This window comes from Chanos chanos, chromosome 7 (genome assembly GCF_902362185.1).
Source record: "Chanos chanos chromosome 7, fChaCha1.1, whole genome shotgun sequence".
NCBI lineage: Eukaryota > Metazoa > Chordata > Actinopteri > Gonorynchiformes > Chanidae > Chanos > Chanos chanos.
In genome coordinates this window covers 14894062-14911350 of record NC_044501.1, presented here as the reverse complement: position 1 = coordinate 14911350, position 17289 = coordinate 14894062, and positions in this window count along the sequence as shown.

Genomic DNA, 17289 nt, shown 5'->3' with positions numbered 1-17289 from the left:
CAGGTTTACCCACCATATGTGCACAACACGCTTTCTTGACAGAGCTTTCTATCTTGGGCTACTGTAGAATGTTGGTAACAATAACTTTAAAATATTGCCAGTATCATCCATACTTCACTATGCACCATACTTCGCTATACAATTGTGTAAGGTAAGAACAAGTGTTATCTTCATATTATATCCTTAATTTTATGCTTTTCGGCATGCACTGGGACCAACCGCATCATAGTTGCATAGTTTATTAACTGATGCAGCAGTACTCAAGAACTGGAGTTTTTCGGGAACGAGTACTCAAGTTGTAAAGTTATGTACCTGTTCAACCCCTAACACACACACACACAAACACATACACATAAACACCAAATGCTGCCAACAACGGTGAAGTTGTCGTTTGACTGTGACACTCTGTAATGGACTAAATAGGAGACGTTTGTAAAAACAGGAAACATGAACATGGAAGATTGGAAACTGTCTCACTTCTCTAGTGAGATCAAACATTTTCACGCTGCTTTTTCTGTCTCCTCCAGCATATGCAGACCACAAGCGCGGTGATCAGGACCAGCAATAGACCACCCCCTACCACAAAGCCCACTGTGTGCCAGAATTTGAAGCCCAACTGCAACTCCTCTTTTTCTGCTGAAGGAAAATACAAGAAGCCCATGGTAAAATCTGTATCAGTAGAATACAGTTGCCACCAACTGAAATGGGTGATGGCCATTCTTTCTCCTCCTCTGCAATATTGGTTCTTTCATTGTTATCCACCATTATCCACAGATTTTAGCTCTATTATAGCTAATTTTGTTTATTACGAAACACACAGCCATTAAGCTTTGCTACTGTTCTCCTTTTGACCTACATTCAACATCACTGTTCACAAAGAGCAAATTACAAATTGGTTCTCACTAGGACAATCAACCCTAAATGACCACTCTTTTAATAAACATTTAGCACCACAGTGTCATAAGGAACATACAGGGTAACAGCTCTTACTTTTACAGTCCAAAATTATTGAGTCACTTTTGGTAGCGGTGGCATCCTTTTTAGCACTGCATGCATAACGATCACTCTGTTTCATCTCCTCTGGAGCAATGGACAGAGTTGGGCCCATGTTCTCCTTGATTTCCTTGTCATTCTTGTACCAAATGAATGTCAAATTATTGCTAATAGGAACCTCACAGGCAAGGACAGGCTTCCCGTTATTACAGTTTGAGCTAACTGTAGGTTTAGGAATCTGGACTGAAAAACACGAAGGGCCATGATCAAATTAAGAGGCAAAATACTGTATCACATTAGGTCATACTCAGTATGGTTAGATTAAATTAAATTACAGATAAAATGAAGAATTATTGTATCGTGGACAGTCACATAACAGGTACTACATCAGAAACAAAAAAACATCATGTCAGAACAATGACATATAATCTGATCACTGATCTAGAATAGTTTAAAAGAAAGAAAGTGAAAGTAAGTTTTTAAGTTAATCACTGTTCATGAATACAACGTTCAATAAGTGACCTTAACTACTGCTTTCATGCTCACAAATAAAGTTTGTCATTCACCTTTAGAATCAGTCTCGTCCACACAGTCCAAAGCTACAGGAGCACTGTACACTGTGCTGGTGGGTTTATTTGCTATATTTGCACTGCATGCATACTTATCATTCTTCTTTATTTTTTCTTTAGGAATGGACAGAGTTTTTGCGTTGTTCTGCACAGTTTCGTTATTTTTGTGCCAATTCAAGATTAAATTCACGGAGCCTCCAACTTCACAGGTGAGGACAGCCGTCCCATTTTCGCACTTGGGGGTAACTTTAGGTGTAGGAGCTGGAAGATGTGAATAGACATAGACCTTTTATCAGATAATGGATTATATTGCTTTGGTACATAATGGATACTGGTATAGGATACTATGATATTAAGATATTCATGTAGGCATATTGTTTTATCAGTAAAGTGTCACATATACCATTACATCAGATGTGAAAATATCCATTTCTTGGTAGTACTCTGTGATGTGACCACTGATTTGGTATGAGTGGGTTATTGTCACAATGCTGATGCTCTCATTTACATTCAGTGTCACAGTCACCACATTCAGTGCCTCTAATTCACTCTACTTACCAACAACACACAAGTTCACTTTAAAATCAAGGGTTTGTTTTCCATCGCTCTTATAAATCTCAACATGATATCTGCCCTCATTTTCCGCATCCACAATACTCAACTGCAAGGATCCATTATCAGTCACAGAGTAATCTTTGTTTTGTGGTCTAACCATTCCCTTTTTCCTTTCAAACACAGTCTCAGATTCGTGTTTCCAGATTATGTGATCTTTGTTGTCCAGGACTTTGTAATTAATCAGGATGATATGATTCTTACTTCCCACTGTTGCATTTCTGTCGCATGTGTCTGTAAGAGATAGAAATGGTATGGTGAATGGCTTCTGGTGGCTATTAAAAATTTGCACCTTGACTTGTTAGGAACTTAGTAACAAACAGGACATTTTTCACAGATTCATTATGTTACTGTCATATCAGCACTCAAAGCAGTGGTACTTGTGTCGGTTGAAATTTATGCATGCACGCGCACACACGCGTGCGCACACAAATACACATACACACACACACACACACACAAACACACACACAAACACACACACAAAACAGACATATATTATTGCATACCATGTATCAAATGGTTACAATGTAATACCATGTGCATTTATCACCTTTTAGATAACAGTCCAAATAGATCAATCAGCCAAAATAGTCAGTCAAGCAGTTAAGATGCGAGGATCAGTGTCATCTAATAAAGTTAAAGATAATAATGACACTATTTCTGCAGATGGTATTATTTTGTTTACCACATGCCCCACATGCCATCATACAACACAATCATAATAATATTAAAAATCAAAAGGAAATGGTTATCAGTTCAGTATACAAGTGGAAAATTCGCTTGTCAGGAATATATCAACAGCATTAAGTTTTCAAAAGCTATGTGAGAAATGTGAAATGTTACAATTCAGATTTTCCTACTGACCACCAGCTATTTTCCATCAACTGTTTAGATTAAACAAACCATTTAGCATTTATCCTTAAGTACTTAAATTCTATTAACTAAAGTTGGAATCAGTACGATCTCTTAAATTAAGCACTATTTTTATACAAGTACAAAATAGGTGCCATTAAGCAGATAATCTCTATTTCAGCATGCTGTTTTTGGGAACATGAAAATGAAAGTACAGTGTCTTCAAATTTGTACATGATCTACATACTCTTTGAAGACTTCTGTTGAGAAAGCTTTGTTTTACTCTACAAAGTAAATTAGAAGTTATGGGCACAACTCACTAGGACTTGTAATCATATAGCTATATATAAAATAACCAATGATAAAACAATATAGGAATATTTATTGCTGCATTGCTTGCCTCAAATACTTGCTTCATACTGCCTCTCATTAGTTTTGCAGTTTTTCAGTGTAATATGTGTAATTTACTTTGGGGGAAGAAAAGAAAAGAAGAATATAAGGACACTTACCAGTCAAGCACAGCATGACAAAGCCAGACAAAAGAAAACAAATAATTGTGATTTTTCCTTCCATTGTTCCTTCAGCTAGTCAGTCACACAGCTGCAGTGACATGCTAAGGTGCCAACTGAGAGCAAGAAAGTCAGTTTCCTGACTTTGAGGAAGGACTGTCAATAACGTGTGGGGCTGTACATTTTACACTCTGTCTGTGTCTGATTTAGAATCAGCTGTCTGAGTCACTGACTGTAATGACAACTGATACAATATTTAAAAGTGAAAAAGATCTAATTATTTAATAACTGAACAAGTTAGATTATTACACACACACACATATATGTGTAGTGGCCACTGAATTTCAGTTGTTTTTCTCTTCTTAAACTATGGGTACTATCCACCACTTGTCATGTTCTTAATGAAACTTTGCTGCCGCCCTGTGTTCTATGTAAATATATCTCAGAATTTCTGTGTCGGTATCTATTTAACATTTTTAACATCCCTTCGGCTGAATACTATGTCACTGCACAAATGAAAAAAGAATTCATACTCAAAAATCGTACTTGAACAACAAATTGCTGGGTGTAGCAGGAAAAATCTAATGGAGCAGTGCCCAAAACTTGCCAGTGCTGTCTCCACCTTCTCTCTGCTCAAAATGGACTGTCTCTCTCTCCCATTTTCATTTATTTACTAACCTGTTCTGACTTTTCAGTAGCTATTCTGAATCCAATGAACATAAATCAACAGAAACACACGTACTGAGTCTTCACTTCTCCACCATTTCGCTCTTCTTTTTCTGTGATGCAATCATCTAATAATCCATCCGTCTTCTGTGTTGTGGTGCAGGATTGTATGTTGCTAAATTGCCTAATCTGTCACATTTGGACTGGTTCAATCTATAGTGACTTTTGCCAATACAGTGAAACTACAGCAATGTTTGGTATACTCGCCAGCTGGACACAAGTTTCCAGTGGCACACATTAATAATCAATTCACTCTAAGTTCACTTTAAGGTCCTTTTTTATTATTGTGGCTCATGAGAATGATTCTCTCAGCAATAATGCCAAATGCTGGTCTGCATATTTGGTGGAAAGTGTAATTTCCTGTATTGCCTGTGTAAGGAAACAGTTCTGGTGGGGCGGTGTATGTCTCCTTAATTCCCGTAGCCATTAACCGATGTTAAAGAGTCAGTGCTGAAATGATGTTTATTTCCAAAAACAGTTTTGAAAAAGGACCACCGTGAAGCCTTTTTCACTTGTTTTTCATTCGGGAAAATTGTTTCCTACCTTTTCATTCCACAGACCCAGTTGTAGTGATGTGTAATATTCTTAGTAAAAGTAAAACAGAGTATGTTGCTAAATAAAGAGTTAAACCAGATCCCTTCATCTACCTCTTATTAGCAAATGACCATATCAGAGGCTACTGAATTATATATCAATGTCTGAGAATAACTTAGATACTTACAGAGAATAAAAATTCTGTAGATGCACATGTAATCACCCAATTTAACTACATATGTTTAGCGCTGGGGCGGCACGGTGGTGCAGTGGGTAGCGCAGTCGCCTCACAGCAAGGTCTCGGGTTCGATTCCTGGGTCCTTTCTGTGTGGGGTTTGCATGTTCTCCTCATGTCTGTGTGGGTTTCCTATGGGAGCTCTGGTTTCCTCCCACAGTCCAAAGACATGCAGGTTAGGTTAATTGGAGACACTAAATTGCCCCCGGGGTATGAATGTGTGTGTTTATTTGTGTGTCTGCCCTGCGACCTGTCCAGGGTGTTTCACCGCCTTTCGCTGTATGAGTGCTGGGAAAGGCTCCGGCACCCCCTGCGACCCTGATTAGGATAAGCGGCTTAGATAGTGAGCGAGTGACTAGAGCTGACAAAACTTGAATAATACTGATACTGTGTTTCCGTGTGTAATACTTATGAGGCTTAACAAGTAAAACAACCTGGAGTCCCTCTTGTTACAGTAGCTGCAAGAGGTACTCAGAAGCCTGCACAAAATGGGAACTCCTTTCTGGGCAGGCTCATGTGCCATCTGTCAATATTACATGAATCCTGCAAATATTATGGTTGATTTAAAATACTGCAAATCTTACTTTAGGCAAATTAGCAGGAAAGTAACAAAAAAGAGAGCAAAATCCTTTTTCCTGCCCGAGTCCAGTTTAGAGTGGTACAACAACCCATATGTTATCAATCTCGCTTACATCTAATGCTTTTGGAATTAGGTGGATGGATTGTGATAGAGTGTTGTCCAACACTGCAGTGAGGTCACCCACTGTGCCACCGTGCTGCCCAGTTGAAGAACCAATGAAGAACATATCCGATAATCGGGTGAAGTCTGAAAGGCAAATTGAAAGAGGGCATGACACAGCAAAAATTGAGTAATAATTTCATACACATTGCCTGTTAAAAGTTTAGGAACACCTTACTATTTGTCCTTCAGAATAAACTACATCTCTTAACACAATTACAGAGTGTTATGTTTCAGTAGAAAGCTGTTTAGATCTTGTTATTTTGCTTTTCAAAAGCTACAAAGAAATGACTGGCAAAAGTAGAAGCTTGGGAAGAGTAATGTACCCCAACCATTTTATAGCAGTGCTGTGGTGTTAGCACTCAGTGGCTTTTTTCAGGTTGTTAAACCACCTTTATGGCAAAAAGACTTTCATTATGTGCTTTTAACAATTGATTTAAAAAGAAAACTGGTCAATCATTATTAAATAAAGCATGTATATACCCAGTGTATCAGCAAAGAGCTGTTTACTAAAGCTATGCAGACATTTTCTTCACTGAATTGAAAACTAACAAAAAAAAAGATCTAACTTAACTTTTGGAATTAAAAAAAAAAAAAAAAAATTTATTCATTCATTGCTGTTTTGTTTTCTTTTTTGTGGGAGGGGTACAGAGGATGAATGAGGATTCATGGCCTATGTGTGTGACCATGAAATGTAGCCTTGATACTTCAAACTGTAGAGGTATGCATATTGTTCTGCACTTGTTCAAGCAACTGCACATATGTTAGATCTTGCCTCTCCTGTGGTCATGGGTATTTGCACTTGAGGGGTTTTTGGTCGTTTCACATCTCTGTTGTGTATAGCTTGCATACTTTCTTGCCTTTCACACGTTTTGTAGTTTTCCGCACATGCAGCAATATCATGGTGACAGTTAATTCTTCAGTGTACCCTCTGTAACAAACTAGCTCCGCTTTTATTGGACAGTTGGTGCCCCTCCTGTCCTGTTTGCGAAGTACACATATGGGTACAATAAATGGAAAATTAAGCATTTGATTGAGATAAAACTTGTGGAGTTTGCATATTCTCCCTGTGTCTACGTGGGTTTCCTCCGGGAGCTCTGGTTTGCTCCAACAGTCCAAAGACATGCAGGTTAGGTGACACCAAATTGCCCCTAGGTATGAATGTGAGTGTATTAGTCCGTGAGTCTGCCCTGTTATGGACTGGTGACCTGCAATGCAATGATGCATTCTAGTGAATTTATGGAGTAATTTTGTTGCTGAAATGTGGTATCTGGAGTGCAGGGGGGAAGGGGGCATTGAAAAATGGGACCCTCAGGAGAATCTGGAGGGTTGGCAAATAGCTCCATCTAAAGACAGTAACACTGTATGAAAAGTAAATGAGGCAGAAAAATACATTGTTCAAAGACAGTGGATCCTGCAGGATGATTTTGTCCAGAAAACAAACAAACCAGATTTTATCAAACTAGAAAGTCAGCCTAGAAATAGAAGAGAGGGAAAGAGTTCTTAGCTGAACTATGACACTGGACAATCAAACTGTTACATTAAGATACAAACATAAAATCATCAGATTGTTGAATGAATTGAAAATAACATACTGTACCACAGGCAAAACCAGAATGAAAATGGATCTTCATCAATAGGATCAGTAAAACTGGATGAAACACTTCTTCTATTTAAAATGAGAAACAGATGAATGGCCCAGAATAGTTAAATTCAAACACTGGACCATTCTGAACTCTTGAGTTTATGCACAGTGCTGAACTATATGAGCTGTACAGTATGTGAGTACCATTTGCATTAAAGGGTTTGTATGAGGGTATAGAGGCTCCTCAAATGGGAGAGGCTTTGCTTTGACTCTGGTGCACTTTGTTGTAACTTGTAGCAGACACTCAATGCCCGTGCGTACAGACAACTTGTCTGTCAGCATGGGCGCGCTGCTGTCTGTCTGTCGGACCGCTGACGACGCCATGTCATGGCCACGCGGTGAGGTTACCAGTTATAAATTTGTTTTTCACTGTGTGAGAAGATGGACATGTGGCATGAGAGTGTGTCATGGTCAATGTGTGAGAGTTGTCAGCCCTGACCTTTCTCTGTGTATATATACCTCTGTTTGTCATGTTTGGTTGTGCACTCTGTCATGGAAAGACTGGAGGACTGCCATGGAAGACTGGCTGGCGGCAGGAAAGACTGCACCAGGGGCTACATACCCATTCCACACATCCTAGTAGTGTCTGCTACATGGACTCCCTAAATGAACTACAAGCAGAACAAGAAGAAAACAACCTGGTGGTCCCCCGAGAGGCGGGATGGAAGATGGACCAACCAGGACAGAAAACGCGGTAACGACTGAAAGCTGAAATCCTGGAGGCACAAAGACTGGAAGTAAACAGGGCCAGACTGGCGACATCCCAGCAGCTGATCCAGTTTACGAGGCAAGGGGGTGAGGCTCAGGGCAGCAGCACAAGGGAGAGGTCCCTCCTGTCACTTGGTGGCGAGTGGAACATGAGAACTGACCTCGACCGCCAGTTGAAATCCCCACATTTAAACATGGCAAAGCTATTAGCTTAACTACATTTCTCAGTAGTGAGATGGTAGCATCGCTATTTTTGAAAACAAGTACATTTTCAGTAGTCAAGCAGTTTTATCAATAAAGCAGTGGTGGGGTGTTGACACACGCTACACTGGTTCATTTTCCTAGACATTATATATATTTTAGCCAAATAAGTCGGGTACTCTCTGTCGGTTGGTTGGAATTGGGATAAAAGACATTAAAATGATTGAAACTGCACAAAAGTACTTGCATTCTCAGTTGTGTTCAGAATTGCCACATCATTCAACATACTGCTTATGAGTGACTGTTTAGTGTCAGAAGATATATTTTCCAGCCGAGGACAGACAATTTTTAAGTACTTTTAGTGTTGCATGCTTTGTAAACATTTCAGTTCTTTAAGGTAAGACAAGCATTCAGCTGACCTAGCACTGAATTCTGACTTAGCACAGAATGTCTATTGATAGATTTTTTCTAACACTTTTCTAACAACCAACACCCTACCCCAGATGACTTCCTGGCTATGTCACTGTCTTTAAAGAAAGACCTATGTTGTTTTCCTGACACAAACAGTTCTTGCACTAGTAAACAGAACATTTATTGCAATGGCAGGGTACAGTTTTGCTGTAAACATATGAGGCTCTAAGGTGAATGACATTGAATTGCATTGCAGCTTGTAACCGAGCAAGAGAAGCAAGAGAATTAGTCTTTAATTCAACATATTCCATCATGTAATCCAGTGCATGTCCTTTATGCAGCCTATCAAGGCCTGACCAGTCATTTATAATGAATCAGTTATGAGACTTCTTGGCAAGTCTGTGAAGAGTGTGAACAGAAAAACTCCGAAAAGCTTTGATATCTTTGTAAATGGCGGGCCAAGAGAAGGGCACAGAGACAGGAGTGGCAGTGCAGAATTTTGCGGTTTATTGGAGGAAGCATCAGTTCATTGTGGGGGAAAAAAAAAAAAAGAAATTAAACTTTGCAAACCGAAAGTGAAACAAAATAAAGTCAAAACAAAATGATTCTATACAATTAAACAAACACACATACATATAGTTTGGTGGCCAGCACCAAACAACAGACAGAGGGGGTGACAAACAATAGAGCATGGCTAATAAATAAATATATAAGGTTATAGTTAAACAGATGTATCCACTGAAATTTACATAAGGTTATTTAACCAATAATCTTATCAAAGAAAACAAAGCAACCACTTTACAATTAGGAAACACTGAGTGATGTCTGGTCCCCTCAGGTAATTAAAGATGGTATTTCCCTCCACCTTGCCTCTTAGAACTCAATAAATAGCCTGTGTTTGCACACATACCCCTTTTCATGACAGACCAATCTGGAGAGATGACTCAGGCAGGTAATAAAGGATAAAGGTGAATTACAGAATCCTTTAGCAACTAAGTTTGTGCACTTAACTCATAAACTGAAAGTAAATAAAAGGTTGTGGAAGACAAATGGTAGTTTGTGTTATTATATATTGCAGATTTTATGTGAATGTGATAAATGAGGTGGAAACTAAACTGATGTAGTGGCCTGTATGTGCGGCCCTCACACACAGCCGTCACAATCTTCTGTCAGGAACTCGCAGTGGTCATGGCGCTATTTGGTTTGGCTGTCTGTCTGTCGGACCGCTGACGACGCAATGTCATGGCCACGCGGTGAGGTTACCAGTTATAAATTTGTTTTTCACTGTGTGAGAAGATGGACATGTGGCATGAGAGTGTGTCATGGTCAATGTGTGAGAGTTGTCAGCCCTGACCTTTCTCTGTGTATATATACCTCTGTTTGTCATGTTTGGTTGTGCACTCTGTCATGGAAAGACTGGAGGACTGCCATGGAAGACTGGCTGGCGGCAGGAAAGACTGCACCAGGGGCTACATACCCATTCCACACATCCTAGTAGTGTCTGCTACATGGACTCCCTAAATGAACTACAAGCAGAACAAGAAGAAAACAACCTGGTGGTCCCCCGAGAGGCGGGATGGAAGATGGACCAACCAGGACAGAAAACGCGGTAACGACTGAAAGCTGAAATCCTGGAGGCACAAAGACTGGAAGTAAACAGGGCCAGACTGGCGACATCCCAGCAGCTGATCCAGTTTACGAGGCAAGGGGGTGAGGCTCAGGGCAGCAGCACAAGGGAGAGGTCCTTCCTGTCACTTGGTGGCGAGTGGAACATGAGAACTGACCTCGACCGCCAGTTGAAATCCCCACATTTAAACATGGCAAAGCTATTAGCTTAACTACATTTCTCAGTAGTGAGATGGTAGCATCGCTATTTTTGAAAACAAGTACATTTTCAGTAGTCAAGCAGTTTTATCAATAAAGCAGTGGTGGGGTGTTGACACACGCTACACTGGTTCATTTTCCTAGACATTATATATATTTTAGCCAAATAAGTCGGGTACTCTCTGTCGGTTGGTTGGAATTGGGATAAAAGACATTAAAATGATTGAAACTGCACAAAAGTACTTGCATTCTCAGTTGTGTTCAGAATTGCCACATCATTCAACATACTGCTTATGAGTGACTGTTTAGTGTCAGAAGATATATTTTCCAGCCGAGGACAGACAATTTTTAAGTACTTTTAGTGTTGCATGCTTTGTAAACATTTCAGTTCTTTAAGGTAAGACAAGCATTCAGCTGACCTAGCACTGAATTCTGACTTAGCACAGAATGTCTATTGATAGATTTTTTCTAACACTTTTCTAACAACCAACACCCTACCCCAGATGACTTCCTGGCTATGTCACTGTCTTTAAAGAAAGACCTATGTTGTTTTCCTGACACAAACAGTTCTTGCACTAGTAAACAGAACATTTATTGCAATGGCAGGGTACAGTTTTGCTGTAAACATATGAGGCTCTAAGGTGAATGACATTGAATTGCATTGCAGCTTGTAACCGAGCAAGAGAAGCAAGAGAATTAGTCTTTAATTCAACATATTCCATCATGTAATCCAGTGCATGTCCTTTATGCAGCCTATCAAGGCCTGACCAGTCATTTATAATGAATCAGTTATGAGACTTCTTGGCAAGTCTGTGAAGAGTGTGAACAGAAAAACTCCGAAAAGCTTTGATATCTTTGTAAATGGCGGGCCAAGAGAAGGGCACAGAGACAGGAGTGGCAGTGCAGAATTTTGCGGTTTATTGGAGGAAGCATCAGTTCATTGTGGGGGAAAAAAAAAAAAAGAAATTAAACTTTGCAAACCGAAAGTGAAACAAAATAAAGTCAAAACAAAATGATTCTATACAACTAAACAAACACACATACATATAGTTTGGTGGCCAGCACCAAACAACAGACAGAGGGGGTGACAAACAATAGAGCATGGCTAATAAATAAATATATAAGGTTATAGTTAAACAGATGTATCCACTGAAATTTACATAAGGTTATTTAACCAATAATCTTATCAAAGAAAACAAAGCAACCACTTTACAATTAGGAAACACTGAGTGATGTCTGGTCCCCTCAGGTAATTAAAGATGGTATTTCCCTCCACCTTGCCTCTTAGAACTCAATAAATAGCCTGTGTTTGCACACATACCCCTTTTCATGACAGACCAATCTGGAGAGATGACTCAGGCAGGTAATAAAGGATAAAGGTGAATTACAGAATCCTTTAGCAACTAAGTTTGTGCACTTAACTCATAAACTGAAAGTAAATAAAAGGTTGTGGAAGACAAATGGTAGTTTGTGTTATTATATATTGCAGATTTTATGTGAATGTGATAAATGAGGTGGAAACTAAACTGATGTAGTGGCCTGTATGTGCGGCCCTCACACACAGCCGTCACAATCTTCTGTCAGGAACTCGCAGTGGTCATGGTGCTATTTGGTTGATCACAGAATTGCACTGAGAGATTTTCATTTACGTTATGAAAATCTGGACTTGTTTTAACGAACTTAAAGATTCCACATAACAAAGCCTTCATTATTTACACAACTGCTCTAGGTGGCCTACTGAAGTTATTCAGATATATACCATTATAGATTCAAAAGAAAAAAGTGAATAATTGGATGGTGAAGACCCTACTCTCTAATGCTTGCTGTAACATGTACTTGCTGATGTACAGTAAAGAAGTAATTTAAAGTGCCATATAATATTTGAAAGTTAATTTGACACTTCATGACACTGACAAGACCTATTTTTGCAAAATGACTCTTCTCACACAGAAAGGTTTAATATTTTTGCACACATTAATATGCAGGTAGAAGTGTATCATTTTGAACTGCCAAGCTGCACTGTGTTGAAAATCTTTAGTTGCTCATAACTGACTCTTTTGGGGTTACAAAAAAGAAATGTTTGGTACACTCTTCTGAAATAAAATTGTTTACTGTGGAGAGTTTGTGGTGCTCAGCTATATGTTATATCAATCTTTGAAGTTTCTAACAGTTGCGATCCTTACTAGGAAACAACAGGGGTATATGTGCTCATGGTTGAAAAAACATCCAATTATGCAATAAGTGTCTCAAAATTCACTAAATTTCAATTGGCTAATTAAAAAATTATGACAACACATCTCAAACTGTGTGTGATGTCATTTTTCTGTCATGTTAAGATCTCTGCTGCCACCTTGTGGTCGATGTAATGACATTATCATTTCAGAAAATGGTTTGCGTGACTGTGGTGCCACATTGTTTTGGGATCTTGTATAGTGGAAAAAAAAGGGGGAGCGGGGATGTTTGTTTGTTTTTTTATTATTTTACAAGAAACTTTCTCCTGCAACTATATCACTGTGTATTGGTCATTAAAGAGCAGAAAAGACCACCGTGCACCGTGAAAAGTGCATGGTGAAAAAAATGGTATTCGTTAACATTCACAGTAAGTTCACTGCTGCCACACAGTTATCAACGTGATCAAATTATCTTTTGCATGTATAAACATGTATATTTTATATTTTTATTTTTGTAGAAAATAAAGAAAAAAATATTGAACCTTTTGGGTGAGCTTTGTTGGGCATTTGCGTTTGTTGGTTAAAATAATTAAAAAAAAACAAAGGCACAGAGATTTTGTTAGTAGTCTTCTTTACTGAGGGTCAATGAAAGAGGAGCAGAGCACAGGAGAGGAGCCGCTCCTTGCACACAAGATGTTATCAAGACTGTGTCATAATGCCACTGACCAAAGAAAACAATTTCTCGTGCAAAGGTATACCCATGCTCCACAAGGCCTTGACCTTGTCTGCCATAGATAACAAGCACCTCAGACTCACACCCGCGACTGGAGTGAGTGCTTAACCCTCCAGTTCATGTCAATTTGTGTGAGTTACTATTTGGTTCTGTGAATGGGAGGATGAGTAGATACATGAATATGAGCATATGGGGATGCATATGGGTCATGTGAGGATATGTGTGTGCCTCTTCTGAGCCTAATACCACAGAGAACATTCTTCTAGGCCCTACAGCTCATTTAAATTAAGATGTGGCCAGGCAAATTAAGATGTGGACAGGCCTATGGCAGGAAGCATTTTAAAGAAACCTATCAAAATGAAAAAGGGCAACACGTGTTACTGTATAGAGGGTTGGAAAAATGACCTAAAGCTAAACTGAACTTGATCTTTAAACTGTGTGTTCTACAGGCCTAACCATGTGTGAAGTTCTCCCGATAACATCTGGTTAATATGTAACAACACAGACACTCTTGCCCTACACAGTCACATTTTGAGAGAGAGAGAGAGAGAGAGAGAGAGAGAAAGAGGAGAGAAAATAGCTTAATAAATAAAGAATAAATATTCATTTTTCACCAGTTTGCTACTGAGCACATTTCTCAATATTTAAATACAACTATAACAACAATTGATAGCTGTGCTATAAGCTAAGCTAAATGTTGTAGCTAAGGGCAAACATTGACACTCAAACTGTTCCCAGATTGCTAAATCAGGCAGACAGCTTTGGTTGTTCACCTGATATTCTGTTCCTTTCATTGGATATTCTGTTCATCTTAAGTTCCTGTTGTCTGAGCAACTTGCACCACTAGTTTCCTAAAACTGGTCATACCAGTTGAAAAAATCTCAATAGTTTGCATACCTGAGTGTCATTTTACATAGTGCTTTATAGTGAAAAATAAAGGCTTAAGCAGATACACTTTGGGATTAATTTCAACTAATTTCAACCTCGACCCTCTATTAGAGATTTTAGGGTGATTTGTTATCTTAGAGATAGAACTACATAAAATAAAAAATGAATTGTTAAATGGTGCTGCTGTCTTGTAAAAGGAAACCAGTCAGACGGCACTGCAGAGGAATTGCAATGACGTAACAACGCAATGCGTAACTTTCACTTTGAGAGACAGGCAGGCACCTATCAAGCAGAGTTTCTTGATCAGAACTCACCGAAAGATCTCTCATCATTGAAAATGATTATATTATACCTCATTTTCACATGTCTCCTATTAGGTAAGTTCACTTTATATAGAAGCAATAGATTAAATATGAAATAACTGATTTTTTTAAGAGTGTAGAATCATGACAGGTAAGCTACCTTTGAGGTGTAACCAGGAAACAGAAAAATATTTCCTTGTTTTAACACGAACAGGAGAGAAGACTACTGAAATAATATGACAGTACACTTATTACTTTGTCGTCGATTATGATTGTGCCACATTTGTTTTTATTATGTACAAAATTACACAGAGGAGGAAGGAATTTGCAAAGTGTTTACAAAGTGTTTGAAGCTTATCAGAGGCTACACTATGCAATGTCTGCTAGAGGGTCGAAAAGTGCAGCCACTCCCTTCAGTCTGCTTCAAACAGGGGTACATTTTTATGAATAAAAGCTGACTGCTGGGGTAAGAATTAGGCTGAATCACCAAGTAGACCTAAGACATACACAAAATGAAGTCTCTCTTCATGTGGATGTGTCCGTGGATTGAGAATGGCTTTCTGACTGTATTCACCTTAAAGCTCTACTGAATAACAGAAAATGAATAATCATGGTGTGATCTCTTGGCACTACAGCTACAGCACTATTAACAATACAAATCACATCACGACATGCCATCGAGTGTCACAACAATTTTAATGATGATATGACACTGTTAGATAATTTGTCATCTAATCTAAGCTCAGCTGACATGATTGTCAATGATATTTATCATGTCATGTTTATGATATGGCAGTGCCATATGATTTCTCAAGTAAAGTGTTATGGAAAAAGCAACATGTCTTTTCATTGCAACATGACCACATAAAGTTGGTTTGATGATACATGTAAATTGCACAATTGTGACAAGGTACCAAAGGCTGGTCTCTGAAGTGATCTTAATATTGCAGGTGTGGACTCAAACACCCAATACGCTAAAACAGGTGACAACAAAACACTGAGCTTTGAAGAGCAAAAGATTCCGGATGAAATACTATGGAAACATAATGACAACAAAATTGCGGAGTGGGAGAAGTCACAAGCTGAAGTTGAAGTTTACCCTAGTTTTAAAGGAAGACTTACCCTCGATACCAGAACAGGACATATAACTTTATCAAACTTAGCCAAGACAGACAGTGGGTCCTATGAGGTTCAACTGTTTCAAGATAGGATTCGTTATTTTGACACTCAGCAAAATCTGGAGATCATTGGTAAGGAGATGTTTATGATAAATTCATTATTTGCAATGTTTCAGCTTTTGTATCAGTTTTGGATAAGCTATAACTAACTTCATACATTACAGTGAAAAACTGAATACAGTGAAGAAAAAATCTATAAGTCATGGTATGCCATTCAAAATATATTTATGAGTCATACCGGTTGAACATATTTATGCTTTGGGCTTCTAGAACCTGTATGGCCAGTTTGTTTGATACTAGTTTCAGCCAAGTCCTTTACAAGCAGGTCTGCAGGTCTCTGCTACAATGAAGCAAAAAAAGTGTTTAAAAGTATTACACTCTCCAGTTTATAAAGTATAAAAATACATATTTCTTTTACATTGTTTGTTTTATTAATAAAATTAGAGATTTTGGTTCTAAATCTCTGTCACACAGATACTATGATATACAAATGTTGGTAAATTTACCTGAAAATACCTTCATGTAATTTAATATTGAAATGGAAGGGTGTATATGATGTAACCCCTCTTTAAAATGATATTTTAGCATATTCCAACACATTTTCATTTCAAATTTGTTGTCATGTACACCCTTCACAAAAATGTGCAAAGAGACAACAGAAAAATATTTTTACTGCATTAAATATATTCTACATTGTTAATGCATTGATGCAGTAGTCCAGCATTGCATATGTTTAACCAAATGTCAAACATAACAATGGTATACACGACCACAAAGTTCAATTTTGGTCCTACTCAACTATGATACCATACTCCAGGCATAATTCCATTTATATCTGGCAAGCATCAGGTGCTTGATAAAGGCTATTTCCAAGCTCCATTTCCAAAGAGCCTTTTGTTTTGGGGTTGCAGCTTGACCACAGATTATTTACATGACTGCAATTCTTTTTTTTTCTCTCTTTTTTTCACTCTCATTAGCGTGACATAACAACCAACTACCAAATGTTTTCTTGTGAGCACAATGGGTAACTTAACTATCTTGTTAACAAAACATAACAATTGATTGTTTTCATGAGATTACAGTTATTTCTCAGGATCACAGCAGGCTGATACAGTGTAGGTAGTCTGAAGCTGAACATGTTACAGAGTGGAGGAGACTGATGAATATATAAAACAATACTTTGATCGGGGAATAACACAGACAGAAATTGCGCTGTGTCTACATGTAGAAGATGACATTAAAACTTCTGTGCATCATTTTAGCAGATAATATGCACATTTGGAGCTTTTTAGACACATACATTTGGCAGCTGCAAAGATAATGAATGATATTGTAGAGATGTAGATCAGCTGGACTGGCTGACAAGAGGCATGAGAGATACAGTGTATCACATACAGTCAGAGCTAGACCCGGCGGCCATGTTGGGAAGGAGAGGATGAAGACTTTGGAGGCAAAT